Here is a 19,686-nt window from a genome sequence, read left to right on the forward strand (position 1 = left end):
TAAACGTAGATGACCGTTACTCGAGGTAGACTCTGTAACAATCCTACTGCCACCGTCGTGAAAGTCACCTGAATCACGACATTAAGATATGAGAGATTAGGGAAGCATACAAACAGTTTCTATTTTCCCCCAGCCACAAAGATGACTGCCATAGGATAGAAAGTAGCTGATTTTGCTATGAAGTATTCTCTACTGCGCACTGTACAGTAGCTTATTAATAATATATATGTTGATGTGGGATAAACCACAGATTATAAAAAGCCCAATGGGTTATGCATTCCAAAATTCGTGCTGCTTCTACATTTGACGCAGCGAAATTAATTTTTTGTATACGTTTTTTGTGCAAGAATGTCTCGAGAATTGTCAGTACATCATTGTTTTATAGATCGTGGGGCTCAACTAATGTACGCAATATTCAGTGACGAAGGTGTTGAGAAATGCTGTTGGACTCGCTAGTGATGGGCGTTGACCCTATATTTTTGATACTGTATTACGCAGTTAGATCATGTTCCCGACATGAATTTCATCTCTGTAGGCATTTCCGTGTTTAATACAATTCTGAAATCTCTACAGAATGATATACATTCGGAAATTCCTCTTATGTGTAAAATGGAATCGTCTTGTAGGTACGTTTCTTTTCATTGACTAAAAAAACCGAATTAAATGTGCTTTTTTTTCCTTTGACTCATCTATGAAGCAGATACTCGCTAATAATCTTGAGACGTTAACTGCAACATTCCATAGAGCAACAGTGCTGAACGTGCCTTTTGAACTATTGAATGCTACGGCGTAACTTCGGATTCATATGAATAGTTTGAAAACGAAATAACTTAATCTACATTTCTTCAAAATACCTATTGCTAATCTAGCTCCACCTGTTAAATTAACTGATTGTACCTTGATTTTAAAAAACAACTGTCTACGATTAAATATCTTCAGTAACTGCAGTAGTTTAAACTGGTGAGCGAAAACATTACGATTACTCGAAGATACAATCTTTTGGGTACCTACACCGCATTATGTTCGTCTTGTGACAACTCCTTAAGAACATGTTGGTCCGCCTTTGGAACACAACGAAACAACTATTCTACTTGGAATGGATTCGACAAGTCCTTTGAAGTTTTCCGGTTCCATGGGTCACCTGATGTCTACATGCAGATCATGTAGTTCCCATAAATTACGGACCGGTATTCCTGAGCACGGATCTGGCGTCCGATAGCGTCTCTAAGATGTCCCATTCAGTTCAGATCAGGAGCATTTCATGGCAAGACATCAACGTGACGTGACGTGACATCAACGTCAAACGACGTTGTGACACGAACAGTTATACTACTACAAGATACCTTCGCCGTGTGGGCGATGAGGGAATGCAGCTGGTCCGCAGTAATATTCGTTATAGTCCACAGCTGTTGTTGTTACTTGCCATCACAGTTAGCATAGGAACCTGGGTGGACGTCCCCCATGGCACAATACCGCCACCGTGGACCTACGTTCGTGGCGCAGTACTGATTTGGGACAGCCGTTCACCTGGATGACGGAGCACCTGGTTGCGACCATCGACCTGGGGCAGCAAGTAATGCGCTTCATCCTACTAAGTGACACGATTCCGTCGTACCATGGTCCATTTTTGATGTTCCTCTGGTTGCTGCATATGTAATTGAACATGGGAATACACACAAGTCGTCTGCTATGGTGTCCAGTGTTCAACAATGTGCGATGAACGGTGTGCTGTAAAACACTTGACCCTGCACCAGCAGATCTGCCGAAGATCGCCACCTATCTTGCTTCACAGAGCGGGAAACATTCCGACCTCCACTTTCTATGATGGCACGTAGACGTCCAACACCTTCTCGCCTGCATTCAGGAGGACGACGGTTCAATCCCGCGTCGGACCATCCTGATTTAGGTTTTCCGTGATTTCCCTAAATCGCTCCAGGAAAATGCCAGGATGGTTCTGTTGAAAGGGCACGGCTGACTTCCTTCCCCGTCTTTCCCTAATCCGATTAGACCGATGACCGCGCTGTCTGGTCACTTCCCCAAACAACCGAATCCTTCTCGCCTACTCTCCGTTCCACAGTCCGTCCATCATTTTCCATAGATGCCCACAACAGCAGCACACGAACAGGATACCTGCTTCGCTGTTTCCGAGACGCTCGTTTCTGACGCTGGATCACAGCAACCCGCTCTATGTCGAAGTAGCTTCTATCAGTGGATTTCATCATATGCGATCCATATCGTCGCTTGAATGATTCCCCATTCAGTTCTGCTCGATTTATTTGCTTTCATTACCTCGTCCTGTGCCCACATAGCCACCGAGTAGGACTCAAGTCTCGCGGTGGGAAATGATCATAATGTTTTCGCTGATCAGTGTACGTAACTAAATTCTAAAGTAAAGGGTTTCGAATAAACTGGAATCGAAGTTGTTAAGTCGCATATACGCAATGAACATTATACTGAGTGTTCCAGGAGAAATGGCCAACATTCAGAGACATGACACGAACTATCATTGAAGCAAAAATGTCTACTAAACGTGTACTTGAAAATCCACACCTTAAGAGCTAAGACCACAACTCCCTTGACACCACAAAATAATATCACAAAGCAGGTAACATCCCCTTTACTTTGCTCAGGAGGATACAATTAATCATTCGTAACAGAATAGTTGATGTCGCTGCCATTGTACTTCTGACAGAAACGACAAAGAATTTGGAAGAGCAGTTAAAGACAAGATAATGTGTAGGAAAATGATTATAAGATGGATGTAAACAAAAGTAAAATGACACTAATGGAGTGCAGTGGAATCAAAACCCCAGCTGTTGGGGAATTACGTATAATAAGACACTAAACGACGAGTTTTCTTTTTATTTGAGCAGCAAAATAACTGGCGAGCCCCGAACTAGAGAGGATGTAAAATGCAGCTGCAATAACGAAGACCGTGTTTGTGAAAAAAAATTTGTTAACATTTGTTTGGTATCATTTAAAGAAATGTCACCTATGAAAAGTACTAAATAATGAAGCGTTGTATGGAGGAGGTCCATGCCTGTCACGTCTCCACGGAGAAGAGCGGTGAGTCAGCTGAGTGACACAGCGAGATGCTGCCTCATGTCCTGCAGACGCTGGCCATAGGCTTCTCAGGGTCGCCGTGCTGATTTTCCCACTCTTAAGACAGGCGCCCTACTTTCTTGGGACCTCCATTACATGCATCTCTTGTGTGCATATTAACATGACGACGGACGTCAAACGAGCTTCTCTCGATATTCTTGTGGTGCCACCATATTTTTAAATTAAGATCCTGTAGAGTCCAACGTCTGTAGTTAAGGATCTCATTCGCTGCGTTTTGTTTAATAGTATTATATTGTCTGCCGCTAATATGCATACGTCTATGGAATAGTAAGACAGTATAGCCGAATTATATCAGGTGATGCTAAGGGAGTTAGGTTAGGAAATAAGATACTAAAAGTGGTGGACCAGTTTTGCTGCCTAGATAGCAAAGTAAACCGACTATATAGAAGCAAAAAGTGCACACAGGCAATTGGCACCTTTTAAAAAAAAAGTATGTTAACATTTGATATAAATTTAGTTACTGACCTGGAATGAAGAGGAAGTGAAACGTGTGCGATAAAATATGGAAAAAATGGTATAACAGTTTATAAAACGAGATTCTATAGAAGAATGTTAATGATTAGATGCATAGATCGGATATGCAATACAGAAGTAATGAACGGAGTTGGGGAGAGAAGTAATTTACAACGTAATTTTGGTAAAAGAAAGTATAAGTTTATGGAACATATCCTGAGGCTGTAGGGAAACGTTGGTGCTTTATTACGGTAAGCGAGTTAAAGAGGATATAGTGTGCAGTAGTTACTTACGCAACGATGAGGAGATTTAAACACCACAGACTGACGACCAGAGCTGTGACAGAGCGGTATTTTGACTGACGATCACAGCAACAATAATTCCGTGCTACTGAATTTGAGAAGAAAATAGCACACATCGAAAAAGCCGTAAACGCTATAGTTTAAGTTTAAAAGCATTTGAAAATGTTAAGTATTGTCACAGAAGTGGAATGAGACGTAGAGAAAACGGCGTTTGAGAGTAAAACATATATGCGTGACCTAAAGACAGAAAAAACAACTGGTATTTTGCACGTTTTTGAAATTATAGACATGAATTAAGAGAAGAGCTTAACCATGGGGACTATAAATTTAATGCAAAGCAGAAGATTTACAGTTTAGTGGAAAAACTACCGGGTTTGGCCAGAAAGTTACATGCGAAGTTGTGCCACGCCGGCGGTTAGCTGCAATCCGGTTAAGTCGCGAAGTAGTGGAAGACAGATGTTAAGAATGAATCGGTTACACTACACTACATTTTCTGTGAACGAAATCCACAAGGCAGTAATACCGCTGCTCTAGTTTCGCAGTCTTCCTTGACGTCCGTAAGATACTCGATAGAATTCTCCTCCGTCATCAAACGACCGTTTGGAATACCAGACTTGCTTTATGACTGGAATCAAGGGGTTCCAGCACAGAAAACACAATACGATCTTCTTAAAGTGGTAGCTCCAGCCGTACCGCAAGAGAATGTTTTACAACCATTAATGACCACAATGTATTTATAAATGACCTAGTGAACAAAGTCGGAGGGTCCATGAGGCTGTTCGTGGCTGTCGTTGTATATAGAGCAGTCGCAAAGTAAGAAAATTGTAGCGAAGTCCAGGAAGACCTCCAGATGATCGACATTTGGTACAATTAACGGGAGTTCACAACTAACACAAAATGAATGAAAGATACTGGCCATAAGTAGATGGAATGACTCTGTGCTGTTTGGAAACACGATTGCTGAACAATCACTGAAAATAATCAAGTCGATTAGATATCCGGGAATATACGTAAGGAGCGACGTAAAATTGATCGTAGGGAAGGCAGACATCACATTGAGAATCATTTGAGGAATCCTTAGGAAGTGCCCCTCACCTACAGAGTGGGTAACTTAAAAAACCCATGTTCGACAGATAACTAAGTATTGCTACTCACTTGAAGACGCTTATCAGATATGCGGATAAGAAAAAGGAGAAAATCTAAAGAAGAGGAGATCCTTTCTTGACAGATTGGTTTAGTAAGCGTCACGGAGATGGTGATTCACCTTCACTGGTAGAACTTGCACGAAAGGCGTTGTGCATCACGGTGTGTTTTACTGTTAATTCAGTATTCGAAGAGAATAATTTCCTTGGAGACTCAAGCGACAATTTGCTCTCCCTCCCCCGCCCAAATATCTCGCGAGAAAGGTCATGCTGATAAAACCAGGGATGTTAGGTTATACGGACGCTTTGGAGCAGTCGTTCTTCTCAAGCACCATACGTGACTGGAACATCAGAGAAAAGAAGCGATTGATGTGCACGAGGTAGCCTCAGCCACAGACCGCAAGATAAGTGGCGGAGTGCAGGAGTAGATCGCAATGTGTGAACGGCTGGAAACCTCCTAATGTAAATGATTAGTAGCTATTTGGAAATGTAAGTTTCTTATGTGGTCTCAAGAGTTTGTGCTCTATTTAGCCACCTAAAATACGAATTTAAGTTACATCCTTAACTGTAGTTATTTACTCAACTGTAACACATAAACGTGTATTTACATATTTAAAAGCTCAAGTTGTAACAATAATTTTTTTTTTTTTACATTTAACCTTAAGTGATACATCAAATAAGAATACTGTTACCTTCTACAGATTTTTCCCTATACTCTTAGAGAAATTAATAGTCACTTCATAAAGACGAATGTCCTTACTAAACCAAGTATAAGAATTAATAGAATAACAAATCCGCTTCAGTTGCCATCAATATCTTATTTATTGCAAGACTGGTTTCGAAAAATAAAGCTTCATTTTCATATGCAACCAAGTAGTTACGGGAACATAATAAACACACCAACACATATTTCTCTTTCTATAATTATATGGTGAAACCTGAAGATGGAGCTTTATTTTTGGACACTGGTCGTTCCTTAAAAGAGAAATTGCGGGCAACTGAAGCGGATTGTTCATTCTATAAATTCTTATGTTTGGTTTGGTAAAGACATTATTTTAATATGTTCCCAGTTGCGGACGTTCGCTTATCAAATCCACATATATATATATATATATATATATATATGTGTGTGTGTGTGTGTGTGTGTGTGTGTGTTTCATATCTCTTCCTAACCAATGAAGCGATTTCACCCAAACTTGGTACAGACGTATGTTATTGACAGGCGACAATCGCTGTGGTGATAAGAACCATCTACCCGTGAAAGTGGTAGGAGTGAAAAACAAGCGTGAATTCCCAGAATTTATTCATCCATTATTTGAGAACGAGAGGAGCACTTAGCGACTAGCAACAAACTCATAATTTCAAATCCTTAACAAATGTCTTCTCGCTGACAACCCCTAAAAATGATGGAAGGAAAAATGTTTATCGTGTACCACTTTTCCGTTGTTCATCTTGTAAAAGTGCCGCATGAGGCATGACTTCATAATTTATTACTTTTATAATTTATTACTTCTTTACTACAAACTGTATTCGTGACTCATGTCACAGATAGTGTGCAAATATACCGCTGAACGAAATCCGAAAATTATATTATCTTACGACCAGTAGTGCAGGAGATATGACGTCATAAACAATGAGATGCGTGAAAAAGTTTTGCATCATGCTTGACGTTTAAATTTATTACTTCTCTGCTACTTATTCTATTTGCAATAAATTTCGCAGACAGTGTCCACATATACCACTGAATGAACCTACAATATTGTATCACTGTACGACGTATAGTTCAGCAGATATGACGTCACAGCAGTGAGATTTGTGAAAAATTGCCGCAACTTGCATGACATTTAAATTTATTACTTCTTTGCTACCAACTTCATTCGCAACGCAGTATGCAGACAGTATCCACACAGCCCACTCAATTTACCTACAAAATTATGTCGTTGTACGACACGTATTTCAGGAGTGATGACGTCATAAAAGTTAAGCACAAGGCGAGTCGCTGCGTAATACGGACATGGACGCTCGGCTATAAATTAGCACCCGGACACCGCCGGGTTTCTGCGCTAGTATTTTGTAAAATGTCAGTCGATTGAGGAAGATATCCTACACCTATCAACACTTTCAAGAATTCCGATCTTTCGCAGTCAAATTTGGGACACGAAAACGAGATGTGGTTCACATCACGTGCTAACTCAGAATCTCACTCACATGCGCGACAACCGTAAAAGTAGCTCCTCAGTTTGCCTCACAAGGGCTGAGTGCACCCCGCTTGCCATCAGCGCTCGGCAGACCGGATGGTCACCCATCCAAGTGCTAGCCCAGCCCGACAGTGCTTAACTTCTGTGATCTGACGGGAACCGGTGTTACCACTGCGGCAAGGCCGTTGGCCCTTACTTTATCAGTCCACCTAATTTTCAACATTGATCAGTATCACCACACCTCAAATGCTTCGATTCTCTTTTGTTCAATAAGTACTGCAACACAATTCATTTTTTTTCTGAAACCAGGTTGATGTTAGTCAGGGTTCCAATACATCATATTATCTCCCACTCTTTTGGCTACAAAACCTCATTTTTCAACATGCGATGGCCTTACGCCACCTTACTAGGAGCACCTGTATGCCCGCTTGGTACTTCTCTACTGGTAGACGCCGCATCCAACGTCTTGCTGGATCAATAGCTTCCTCGTCATCCGCGTACTGCTCCCCGCGGAGTGCATCCTTCTTTCATTGGGCCAAACAGACGGTTGTCGGAAGGCGCGAGGTCCGGACTGTAGGCCGAATGAGGAAGAACAGTCCAATAACATTTTATCAACTTCTCTCGCGTGTACAGACTTATGTGAGGCCCTCCACTGTCATGGGGAAGGAGAAGTTAGTCAGCATTTTAGTGGCGACAAACACGGTGAATTCGTTTCTTCAATTTCCTGATGGTGTAAGCCGCGGATGAGACAGGTTTGCGCGACTTTGTTGCGTTGGCGACAGACGCCTCGCCCAACGACTGACCGTTATTTTGTTCACTACCAGGTCTTCAAGACATTCTTCAACCGCTTATGAATATCGGTAGTGCCCTGGCTTTCCGCCAAAAGAAACTGAATGACCGCTCTTTGCTTGGAGCGCAACTCCACTACAGATGCCAATATAAGATAGAAATTCCTTTAGCTACCCCAGGTGTCCCAGGAGGAACGTCCAATATTCAGGGATTTCAGAACGTTCATTCGAAGGAAAAAAATCGAGTAAACCTGGGCTATAAAATGCACAGCTCGACAGCTAAGAGCACTTTTTTATCTCCGAGTTTGCGAAACAAATCTCTTCTATTGCGAGCTCTTTACTTTCTATATTTTGAGACGAGATAGGGCGGACCAAAACAGGAAAAAAATTATCTAGTGAACATGAGTTCTAAAATGCATATCTTAAAAGCTATGAGCACTTCTTTAGTGGATGAGGTGTTTCACAGTAGTGGAGACGAACAAGTGCTCATAGTTGTAAGGTACGCATCTTAGATCCCATGTTTACTGGACTTTGTTGCTTCGAATGACCGTTCTTTCGTCAACGTCTTAAAATATGTGTATTTGCTGCGAATAGCGACCTTGCCTACGATTCAATTCTGTGAAAACCACGTATCGATAGTGCCTTCCTTCAACACACGAGAGGAATTACGTAAAACTTGCACGGCAAATATTTCGATATGGAAGGTGCCGTTGATATGCACCTTTCCCAAATTGGAGTGGCAGGTAGGCACCCGCCTATGCACCCCATACAGAGATTATTATGAGCTTCATATGTGTATCTATTTAAAAAAAGGTACAAATATTGTAATGAAACAGTGCCAGTTGACAGTATCGCAATCAAAGTAGACTAAGTCAGAACGTCAGTGGTGTTGCAGGCGTCTAGTGCCGCGATATCGTAGTTTAAACATGGTTTAGACCGACAGTTGTTTGTTCCGTGTTGTGGAACAAACCCTGTAAGCTTATCATGTGTGCGTATGTGCAACCCTACACACATGTTTATTAGTCTACGTAGGTGCTGTGCTGTTAAATGGGCAGTGCCTACGGGGTACGTGAGACAAAGGTGAATAGCAATACCTCTGTGGTATACACCCAATGTACCCTCAAAGCCAGTGCGCAGAATGACCACGGCCAGCGTCAATACAAGCTTGCAGTATGCCATACAACGCTTGCTGCACACGTTTCAGAGGAATTTGCAGCTCAGACAGCAGTAATACGCCGTTTCCTATCATCTATAATTGTTTGAAGATGTTGAAAAGGTTGATGTATGATGGGATACCTTCCGGTTGTTTGGTTGATTCGGTGGAAGAGACCAAACAGCGAGGTCATCGGTCTCATCGGATTAGGGAAGGATTTGGAAGGAAATCGGCCGTGCCCTTTCAAAGGAACCATTGCCTGAAGCGATTTTGGGAAATCACGGAAAACCTGGGAAGTAGGCTGTTCAGGTTTTTATGTTGGTAACGCCACGTAGCGCTCTGTATGAAAATCACTGACTGTGCTGTGTGCAGTCTGTGGCTGGTTGCCATTGTTGGAATATTTGCTATTGTAGTGTTGGGCAGTTTGATGTGAACAGCGCGTAGCGTTGTGCAGTTGCAGGTGAGCCGCCAGCAGTGGTGGATGTGGGGAGAGAGATGGCAGAATTTTGAGAGCGGACGATCTGGACGTGTGTCCGTCAGAAAAAGGAAATTTGTAAGACTGAAGTCATGAACTGATATATATATATATATAATGACTTTTGAATACTATTAAGGTAAATACATTGTTTGTTCTCTATCAAAATCTTTCATTTGCTAACTATGCCTATCAGTAGTTAGTGCCTTCAGTAGTTAGAATCTTTTATTTAGCTGACAGTATTGGCGCTCGCTGTATTGCAGTAGTTTGAGTAACGCAGATTTTTGTGAGGTAAGTGATTCATGAAAGGTATAGGCTGCTGTCAGTCAGGGCCTTGTTTTGTAGGGATTATTGAAAGGCAGATTGCGTTGCGCTAAAAAAAATTAAAAAGAAACTGTGCGTTAGTTTACTGTTGATCAGAATAAGTAAAGAGAGAAATGTCTGAGTACGTTCAGTTTTGCTCAGCTGTTTGAAAATCAAATAACGTAAGAGGTTTACCAGCACTGCCAAAATGGTTCAAATGGCTCTGAGCACTATGGGACTTAACATCGAAGGTCATCAGTCCTCTAGAACTTAGAACTACTTAAACCTAACTAACCTAAGGACATCACACACATCCATGCCCGAGGCAGGATTCGAACCAGTGACCGTAGCAGTCTCGTGGTTCCGGACTGAAGCGCCTAGAGCCGCACGGCCACCTCGGCCGGCTCCAGCACCGTCATACATAATTTTTCTAAAGGGGTGTTTAAATCTAAATCAGGATGACGGGGCGCGGGATAGAACCGTCGTCCTCCCGAATACGAGTCCAGTGTGCTAAACACAGTGCAACCTCACTCGGTCAGACCTGCCGACGTATACTGTGCTCGAACGAACACCATACTTCCTACATACTCCGTACAACACGAGTATGTCCACTTTTCTACGCGGCGGGGAATAACATCTTCCAATGAGGTCCTACGAAGTCCATAACCACACAATGAGTGACAGAACCGTCGCAGTGTAATCGCAACACAATGAAAACAAACGTAACATCGTCGCCTAGCATCTAAGCAATAGTATGCAAGAAACAGTGGTCGGTGGTTACAATATTCACAGTACGATAACTCGGTAAACTACTTGCACTACCTTCCTGCAAGTAACTCCACTGACATTCTCATTTGCGCTACTTTTATGATTTTGCTGTTAATAGAGATTACCCGATTTGAACTGATGTAAAAATATACTTCGGCACCATCTTAAAATATGTGTATTGCCTGCTCAAAATGGTTCAAATGGCTCTGAGCACTATGGGACTTAACAAAAAAATAAAAAATAAAATAAAATAAAATAAAAATGGTTCAAATGGCTCCGAGCGCTATGGGACTTAACATCTGCGGTCATCAGTACTCTAGAACTTAGAACTACTTAAACCTAACTAACCTAAGGACGTCACACACATCCATGCCCGAGGAAGCATTCGAACCTGCGATCGCAGCGGTCGCGCGGTTCCAGACTGAAGCGCCTAGAACCGCTCGGCCACAACGGCCGGTTATTGGCTGCAAATAGCGCCTTTGCTACGATTGAACTCTGTGAAAACTACGTTTCGATAGTGCCTTTCATGTCTGAAATATTTGCAATGCAGGTGTTACGTGATTCACTCTGTATACCATTCTTTTCCCGTATAATGATTGACTGATTTATTTCATCTTCAGTGTTGAATATTTTTAGTGGCAGTCTAGGAGGAACTGTAAGTGCGAGGAGACGTGTAGATTACCCCCGGTAGCGTCGGTGTAGATGAGATAACACCGGTGTTGTAAGAACGGGCTCCCAGCTGATGCAGCTGCGTTCGTTTCGCGGAGCGCCGCAGCAGGGAGCTACCGGCTGCGTGAGGCCGGGCCAGATAAGGCGGGCGGCCGCTCAAATTGACCATTGTGCGCGCCAGATGGGCCGCATTGTCTCCGCGATACTGGCGCGCCGGCGCGGCCAGGTGCCCAAGTGCGCGCCGCGCGCTGCGCACGTGCGGAGACACCTCACCTCACCTCGCTGTCCGGATTACCGTGCGTAGCGGGCTGCCTGCCAGCAGGCGCGCCTCGCCCGCCCGAAGAAGCGACAAGGCTGCTCGCCGCGGGAGCTCACGCGCACGGAGCACGATACATGCTTGCGCGTTTAGAGCCCCCCCCCCCCACCCCATTATCTCGGCCCAGACTACATCGCAGCTCCTTTTCAACGCCGGGATGAAGCAGTCACCTGCTTTTGAGTTCTCGGGGAAAATTATTGCGCGGTATCTCCTGCGATTAAAGTGATGGAACTCTGTGCATTCGACAACATTATTCTTTCTGTGCACTATCCTAGTGTTTTACATGGTACCATTAACAAGATGCCGCTACATGACGTCAACGTCAGCTTTCATTGTGATATTAACTGAGAGAGAAAGATAACGAAACTAGTGTCGATATGTTTGAAAATAAGAGAAATCATCGATGCAGTACGACATTACGAAAAGTTTTGTTAATGACGTCAGCTTCTGAGTGTGGCGAAACATTCTCATCGTATATCGTGAGCATTAAGCATCTGCTAAACGTACCTCCCTAATTGGCATACTCTGATAATACTGTGAGGTTTATTATATAAATTTTCAGTATACAATTACAGCACGATGACCAGTTTCAGTTATTTTCTACATCCGTCTTCAGAGCGTTCAATTCGTAAAAAAGCGGTGAACATGCACTGAAAAACACCATCATTAACCGTAGTCATGTAATGAAATGCATTCATGTTGTGACTAACAAGACTATGACAGTAGCTAAGAACTTCGTTATTAGCAAGCCACGTTGTAGACCATAATATCGCCAGACGACGGTAATAAATGATTTGCAGTTGCACAGCGGGTGTTCTCACTATATAAAACCTGCAAATCACGGGCATGTGATGCAAGTTTTACTAATGCAACTGGCAATTTTCCTTCTTTATTACCGTCATCTTGCAAGATTATGGTTTACAACCTGGCTTGCTCATGAAGAAGTCTATATCTGCGTATGGTGATGTTGGTGGCCAACAATAGGATGCGTTTCATTGCATGATTATGGTTAATGGTGGTGTATTTCAATGAACATTCACCAATGTTTTACGATTTGAACGGCCTGCAAATAGTTGTTGAAAACAGCCGAAACTAGTCGTCGTGCTGTAGTTGTATACTGAGAACTGCGATCTACACATAAAAAATTTTATACAATACAATTTTGTTTCTTTAGTAAATTAAATTAACACTGGTGTCTCCTTCCTGACAATGTCAGGCTTCACTAATACTACAAGGGTTGAAATTTTAATAACGGCAAATATTGGTTTTCAACTGATATAAAATATATACGTGTTTCGAAGTTCTGCTATCTTTCAAAGTAGCAACCAGTATTGACCATAACCTACTGGATGTTGTAGGACACCTTCAACTGCGGCAACTGTGTTGATTCTTCGAATGGATCTGTTTATCGCCGGACGAATCTCTGTAAACTTGTGAAGTGAAAGTCACGAAGTGTTTCTTATATCTTAGGAATCTAGACGAAGTGAGAGTGGCTTACGTCTGGGGAGTACGGTCGAAAGTATACTCTTTCAGTTGCATGTAACTGTTCATCGCACTGAAAACAAGGGAATATAAACATAGTATGTGATAAATAATAACCATATATTTATGTTGCTGATTTTTCTTACGTGTGGCACGGTCTTTGAGAAGCCACAGTTCTGGTACGAAGTCTATAAATTTGGGCGTTCTTCTTCTTCAAATGGATTTCCAGTTCACGAATATTTGTTTACTGTAATTACTTCTTCTTCAAATGACGGCGTGTTGAACAAATCTGACGTTTGTGGCTCAGATGTTGCAACAGTTGCGAAATTTTTTTCGTCTGAGTCGGGGAAACAGTTCTATTGTTTTTGGCGTTGTTATCATTACGCCAGCGTGTTTCTCTTCAGCTACGGTTACGGTTAATTATTTGTTACGTTAAATAATGCACTGCTATGTAATTAGTGAGCGTTCCACACTAGTTTACTATTTTACGCGTTCGTAAACTGATTTATTTCTAAGTGTAGTAAACAAACTTATCGGTCTTGTGTGCATGTACGATGTCTTTTCGCAATTCGCCTTGTCTTGTGTTGTCTACTACCTACTTCTTCTCCTAAAGAACGTTAATCTTCAATAAATATCAAAAGGCCACAAGAAAAACGTCACTAAATATTCCTGTAATATACTGTTTCATACCTCCGTAGTCTTTAGTGAACCTATAGAATAATTTATCCTTTTACTGACTGTTGAGCTCCGTGACTGAGTATTATATTATTTTAATAAATACAGCAACGAACCACTTTGTTATGTATTTATGTGTAAGCTAGCTGTCTCCCATCATTAGCGTACCGGTAAAACATATTTGAGTCTTTAGCAAATTGGATGCTGCAGCTGCCCTGTGCGAAATAACAATTTTGTTTAGCTACTACCCTTCGTGCATAGTATATTTACGATGTACTACTGTTTAAGTGTACTTACTTTCTACTTTGCTAATTGGTATTCTGATTTTCGCGCTTATGGATATGGCGCAAAAGCTCTTTTACTTCTATTTTGCACAACATCGCAGTATCCACCATGTTGCCGTCTGAAAGTTTCGTTTACATCCGAAAACACATCCATCGTCGAAGATTACATTTGGTTACAGGTTCTGCTATGGTAAACGCTATATTTCGGTTATATTTTCCGTATCACTAATAAGAACAGAAATTGTTTAACAGGAAAGTGCTGAATAGTATTATTAAATAAATACTTTAGTGACTGCTTAGGTATGGCATATTATAAAAAAATAAATAAAGTAGGACATTTTATATAGAAGAGTTAATATTACTTTTTTCCTTCTTTCTTTCCTTTCTGCCAGCCAGAATGACATTCGAGATAGAACAACAGATTTACATTGTATAGAATTCTTTTATGCATTGGTTGGGTGCGCAACGGATTACGTTTCTTTATTGCTGTGATTACTGTGTGGATTTATGAGAAAATTATGAACATTTCTTAGAAAAATTTTGTTTAATAGTTCTGTTTGGTCATTTAAGACGTCATTTTCAGATGAATATTTACGAGAAAAAGTTTCGAATTAACTTGCCTGAAGAAGTCGAAATTGGCTGGTTACTGTATTTATTATACACTCCTGGAAATGGAAAAAAGAACACATTGACACCGGTGTGTCAGACCCACCATACTTGCTCCGGACACTGCGAGAGGGCTGTACAAGCAATGATCACACGCACGGCACAGCGGACACACCAGGAACCGCGGTGTTGGCCGTCGAATGGCGCTAGCTGCGCAGCATTTGTGCACCGCCGCCGTCAGTGTCAGCCAGTTTGCCGTGGCATACGGAGCTCCATCGCAGTCTTTAACACTGGTAGCATGCCGCGACAGCGTGGACGTGAACCGTATGTGCAGTTGACGGACTTTGAGCGAGGGCGTATAGTGGGCATGCGGGAGGCCGGGTGGACGTACCGCCGAATTGCTCAACACGTGGGGCGTGAGGTCTCCACAGTACATCGATGTTGTCGCCAGTGGTCGGCGGAAGGTGCACGTGCCCGTCGACCTGGGACCGGACCGCAGCGACGCACGGATGCACGCCAAGACCGTAGGATCCTACGCAGTGCCGTAGGGGACCGCACCGCCACTTCCCAGCAAATTAGGGACACTGTTGCTCCTGGGGTATCGGCGAGGACCATTCGCAACCGTCTCCATGAAGCTGGGCTACGGTCCCGCACACCGTTAGGCCGTCTTCCGCTCACGCCCCAACATCGTGCAGCCCGCCTCCAGTGGTGTCGCGACAGGCGTGAATGGAGGGACGAATGGAGACGTGTCGTCTTCAGCGATGAGAGTCGCTTCTGCCTTGGTGCCAATGATGGTCGTATGCGTGTTTGGCGCCGTGCAGGTGAGCGCCACAATCAGGACTGCATACGACCGAGGCACACAGGGCCAACACCCGGCATCATGGTGTGGGGAGCGATCTCCTACACTGGCCGTACACCACTGGTGATCGTCGAGGGGACACTGAATAGTGCACGGTACATCCAAACCGTCATCGAACCCATCGTTCTACCATTCCTAGACCGGCAAGGGAACTTGCTGTTCCAACAGGACAATGCACGTCCGCATGTATCCCGTGCCACCCAACGTGCTCTAGAAGGTGTAAGTCAACTACCCTGGCCAGCAAGATCTCCGGATCTGTCCCCCATTGAGCATGTTTGGGACTGGATGAAGCGTCGTCTCACGTGGTCTGCACGTCCAGCACGAACGCTGGTCCAACTGAGGCGCCAGGTGGAAATGGCATGGCAAGCCGTTCCACAGGACTACATCCAGCATCTCTACGATCGTCTCCATGGGAGAATAGCAGCCTGCATTGGTGCGAAAGGTGGATATACACTGTACTAGTGCCGACATTGTGCATGCTCTGTTGCCTGTGTCTATGTGCCTGTGGTTCTGTCAGTGTGATCATGTGATGTATCTGACCCCAGGAATGTGTCAATAAAGTTTCCCCTTCCTGGGACAATGAATTCACGGTGTTCTTATTTCAATTTCCAGTAGTGTATTTAGTAAATACAGTAACCAGCCAATTTCGACTTCTTTTTTTGCTGTTCCTAAAATTTTCCGTGGTACATACACTCCGTTTTCAGCAAACACTGTCATATGTCAATATAAACGATACTGGTCGTATTCATCTGATATCGTAGTCAACAATGTAGCTTGTATTGTATTGTATTGAACTAGGGACCTAGAGATGGCGGAGAGGCTTCGTTCCCGCCGTAGCAAATGTTCAAATGTGTGTAAAATCTTATGGGACTCAAGTGCTAAGGTCATCAGTCCCTAAGCTTACACACTACTTAACCTAAATTACCCTAAGGACAAACACACACACCCATGCCCGAGGGAGGACTCGAACCCCCGCCAGAACCAGCCGCACAGTCCATGGCTGCAGCACCTGAGACTGCTCGGCTAATGCCGCGCGGCCCCGAAGTAGCCTCAGTGGTACACAACCCCAAAACAGGCTACAGCAGTCCACTCATCCCACCGCCGCCCCACACCGAACCCAGAGTTATTGTGCGGTTCGGCCCCCAATGGACCCCCCCCCCCCCCCCAACCCCGGAAACATCACACACCAGACGAGTGTAACCCCTATGTTTGCGTGCAAGAGTAATTATGGTGTACGCGTGCGTTGAGAAAGTGTTTGCGCAGCAATCGCCGACATAGTGTAACTGAGGCGGAATAAGGGGAACCAGCCCACATTCGCCGTGGCAGATGGAAAACCGCCTTAAAAACCATCCACAGACTGGCCGGCACACCGGACCTCGACAGTAATCCGCCGGGCGACGCCTTCCCTCCCGGAAAGCAGTGCGTTAGATCGCACGGCTAACCGGGCGGACTAACAATGTAGCTTACTCTCTGCTTGTCTTGCGGCTGTCGCAGTGTATAACGAAAATGAGCAGGCGTGTTGCGGCTTTATGTGTTAGATTCCTCTTGAACTATGATCACGAAAATTTGCTGAAAATCGCCGTTCAATGCGAATGTTTAGTTTCTGTTTTTCTATACGCGAATCGCAAAGAATTCCTTGTGAAAGTTTACTATCGGTTTTGATTTAGACCGTGTGTAATACATTTTTCCAGATCCTACACTCTGCAACTACAGAGCCACAAAAATTCTGTATTGAAATTCGGAACTGCGGAGATTCCAATTGTTCTCCTGCGGTAGGCCCTGTCATGTGCGGCAACAATCGATGTTGCCAGAAGAATTAACTGTGTTAGACAGTTCCCTCTGTTCCTGTAATTCAATTGATCGTCTAAATTGTTTAGATAATCTGGTTATGCGAATACTTCTCTGTTGTATAACATAGCCAGTAAGTCTTAACTTTTTTTCCAGTGAAGAGTATCTGTGTTACATCTCTAAGGCACTTATTATTACAGACATCGAGATTTGACAGGTACGTCACTATTGCTTAACAACACACACATAACATCATGATGTAAGCATTTTTTTAAAAATAAACTTGGTCTTTAATCGTTTGAGTTTGCGAATCCTAATTATGTTTCTGTGCTAATCGATGCAACGCGCTCCACGATTGTATGTGGGTGATGCACTGATAGACGCATTGAACAGATATGCCAGCATCACCGTTAATGAAGTGCGTAAATCAACATTTGAAATGTACTTTCCACCTTTTTTTTTTTCAACATCCAAAACTAACAACTTAAAGGTAATTTTTCTCATTATGTTTTAAAATCATCTCGTGTTTCTTGTCGCCTTAATCCGTAGATACTTGATTTGCATTTGCCTCGTAGTGTTTGAAGTCACATCTGGAGAGTTTTCAACCAAATTTCTGACCACCACGGCATACTGCCATATCGGAATACAGAACGTACTTCGTCTAACTGCTCAGACTTTTTTCGTACGAGCTTGAATTTTTGGACCATTTCGGAGGAAAGTGCGTCATAGATTGTCTTCTTATTAAAAGCGAAGTAAGTTCGAAAAAGGAATGTCTAACGACAGAGGTGCGTACGTCATCATTCTCATCATAGCTACCATTTGACATACACTGTTCGATGTAAAGAATTGAAATAATTTTAAGTAAATATCAGTTATTTACGACAGACACTGCTTATAGCCTATATGTGTTTAAAATAATTTTCGTTCTGTTTACGGAGAATATGTCCGGTTAAAATTCTTTCTTCAAGCGTTCACTGTCGGTTCATCAAGAGGGTGGCGTCTTCGTCCACGTAAAGCGCTGAGAAAGGCCATGTTTCTACGGGGAGAAAATTTTGATCTGTCACATTACAAGACAAGCGAATGAATAGATATCAACTTCTCTGAAATAAATTTTGACGCATTTGTTCACAGTGCTGATTCCAAGTGCTGGCTGCTTTACCTTGGAACAGTTGTAAATGTGTCGATGACAGACATTTAGATGTCGTACACAGATTAGAGCCTTTCATCTTCCACGTCAAAATTCTCCATGCGCCTTTATATTTACAATTTTTCTGAATTCACACATTGGATCAAGGTTTTCACCTTTTCTTCTTCTTCTATATTCACACATATGTTCAGAGTAGCCAAAGATGTGATACATGTTGCGAGTCTATTCAGCTGTCTGCTCCATTGTAACAGTATTTTCATACTTTCTGTTGTTACTGCCACGTGTAAAGAAACTGTAAATAGACATCAGAGTGATCTTGTCACATCGGCCGCATGGCTGTTTGCGATGTAGACAGCTATGCGTCAGCACTAACTGCTGACCGAGAACTTACGACAAGATCTGTACAACAAGCCGAACAGTTGTTTTGCTGTGTAATGTCTGATTGACGCCTTGGCACTTGTTTGAACGTTTAGAGTGTAACAGTCAGCATAACAGAACATATGATCAATTCGACATGAAACTGAAAGAGAAGTATAATGTTTGAAAGGAAGATTCTAACAAAAGAAACCTGTTATTGAAAAAAATATTTAAAACCTTCCTGAACTAAAACATAATATCTGTTTTCGCAATCATTATGAAAGAATGAATGTCGCTTGAAACCAATGGCATTAGAATCATCATGGCTAGCGCGCAGGAAACATTGGTGGGAAGAAATAACGAAATGAAGAATACATTTTACGACAGATTATGAGGAAATTTTATGGCCTAGCGAAAAACGGATACAGACTGACATCCCGTACAACAACAGAGAAATTGTAAGCATGGCAGCAGACATTAGCAAAAATGACTAAAATTTTATGGACATGTTCAAAGACTCCTGACAATGAGGCTTACACACAAAATTTTAACACATGCAGGAAAATCAAAGAACATACCACATACAAACAATTGAAGGAGTACACAGGAATATGTGTTGTCGAGTGTAAACAAATAAAGGTGTGACAAAGTCACTTAGAAGGATAGCGACCATTGTAGTAAATACGCGTAGATGTGTAGTTAAGCTGGCTAGGTCGGATAAAAATTCATACAGCAGATGAAGATCTGCTTTAATGATCACTAAATGTGCATAACGCATGTCGGAATTATTTCCATCTT

General features: G+C 42.7%; 1 protein-coding gene and 1 pseudogene across 1 annotated transcript in view; both read right to left on the reverse strand.

The window, feature by feature from the left end:
* The window catches only part of LOC126155755 (transcription factor SOX-21), a 158,184-nt gene that overhangs the window by 88,397 nt on the left and 50,101 nt on the right, over positions 1-19,686 (reverse strand). The window lies entirely within an intron of this gene.
* Positions 7,291-7,408, reverse strand: LOC126163376 (5S ribosomal RNA; annotated as a pseudogene).

This window comes from Schistocerca cancellata, chromosome 2 (assembly GCF_023864275.1).
Source record: "Schistocerca cancellata isolate TAMUIC-IGC-003103 chromosome 2, iqSchCanc2.1, whole genome shotgun sequence".
Taxonomy (NCBI): Eukaryota; Metazoa; Arthropoda; class Insecta; order Orthoptera; family Acrididae; genus Schistocerca; species Schistocerca cancellata.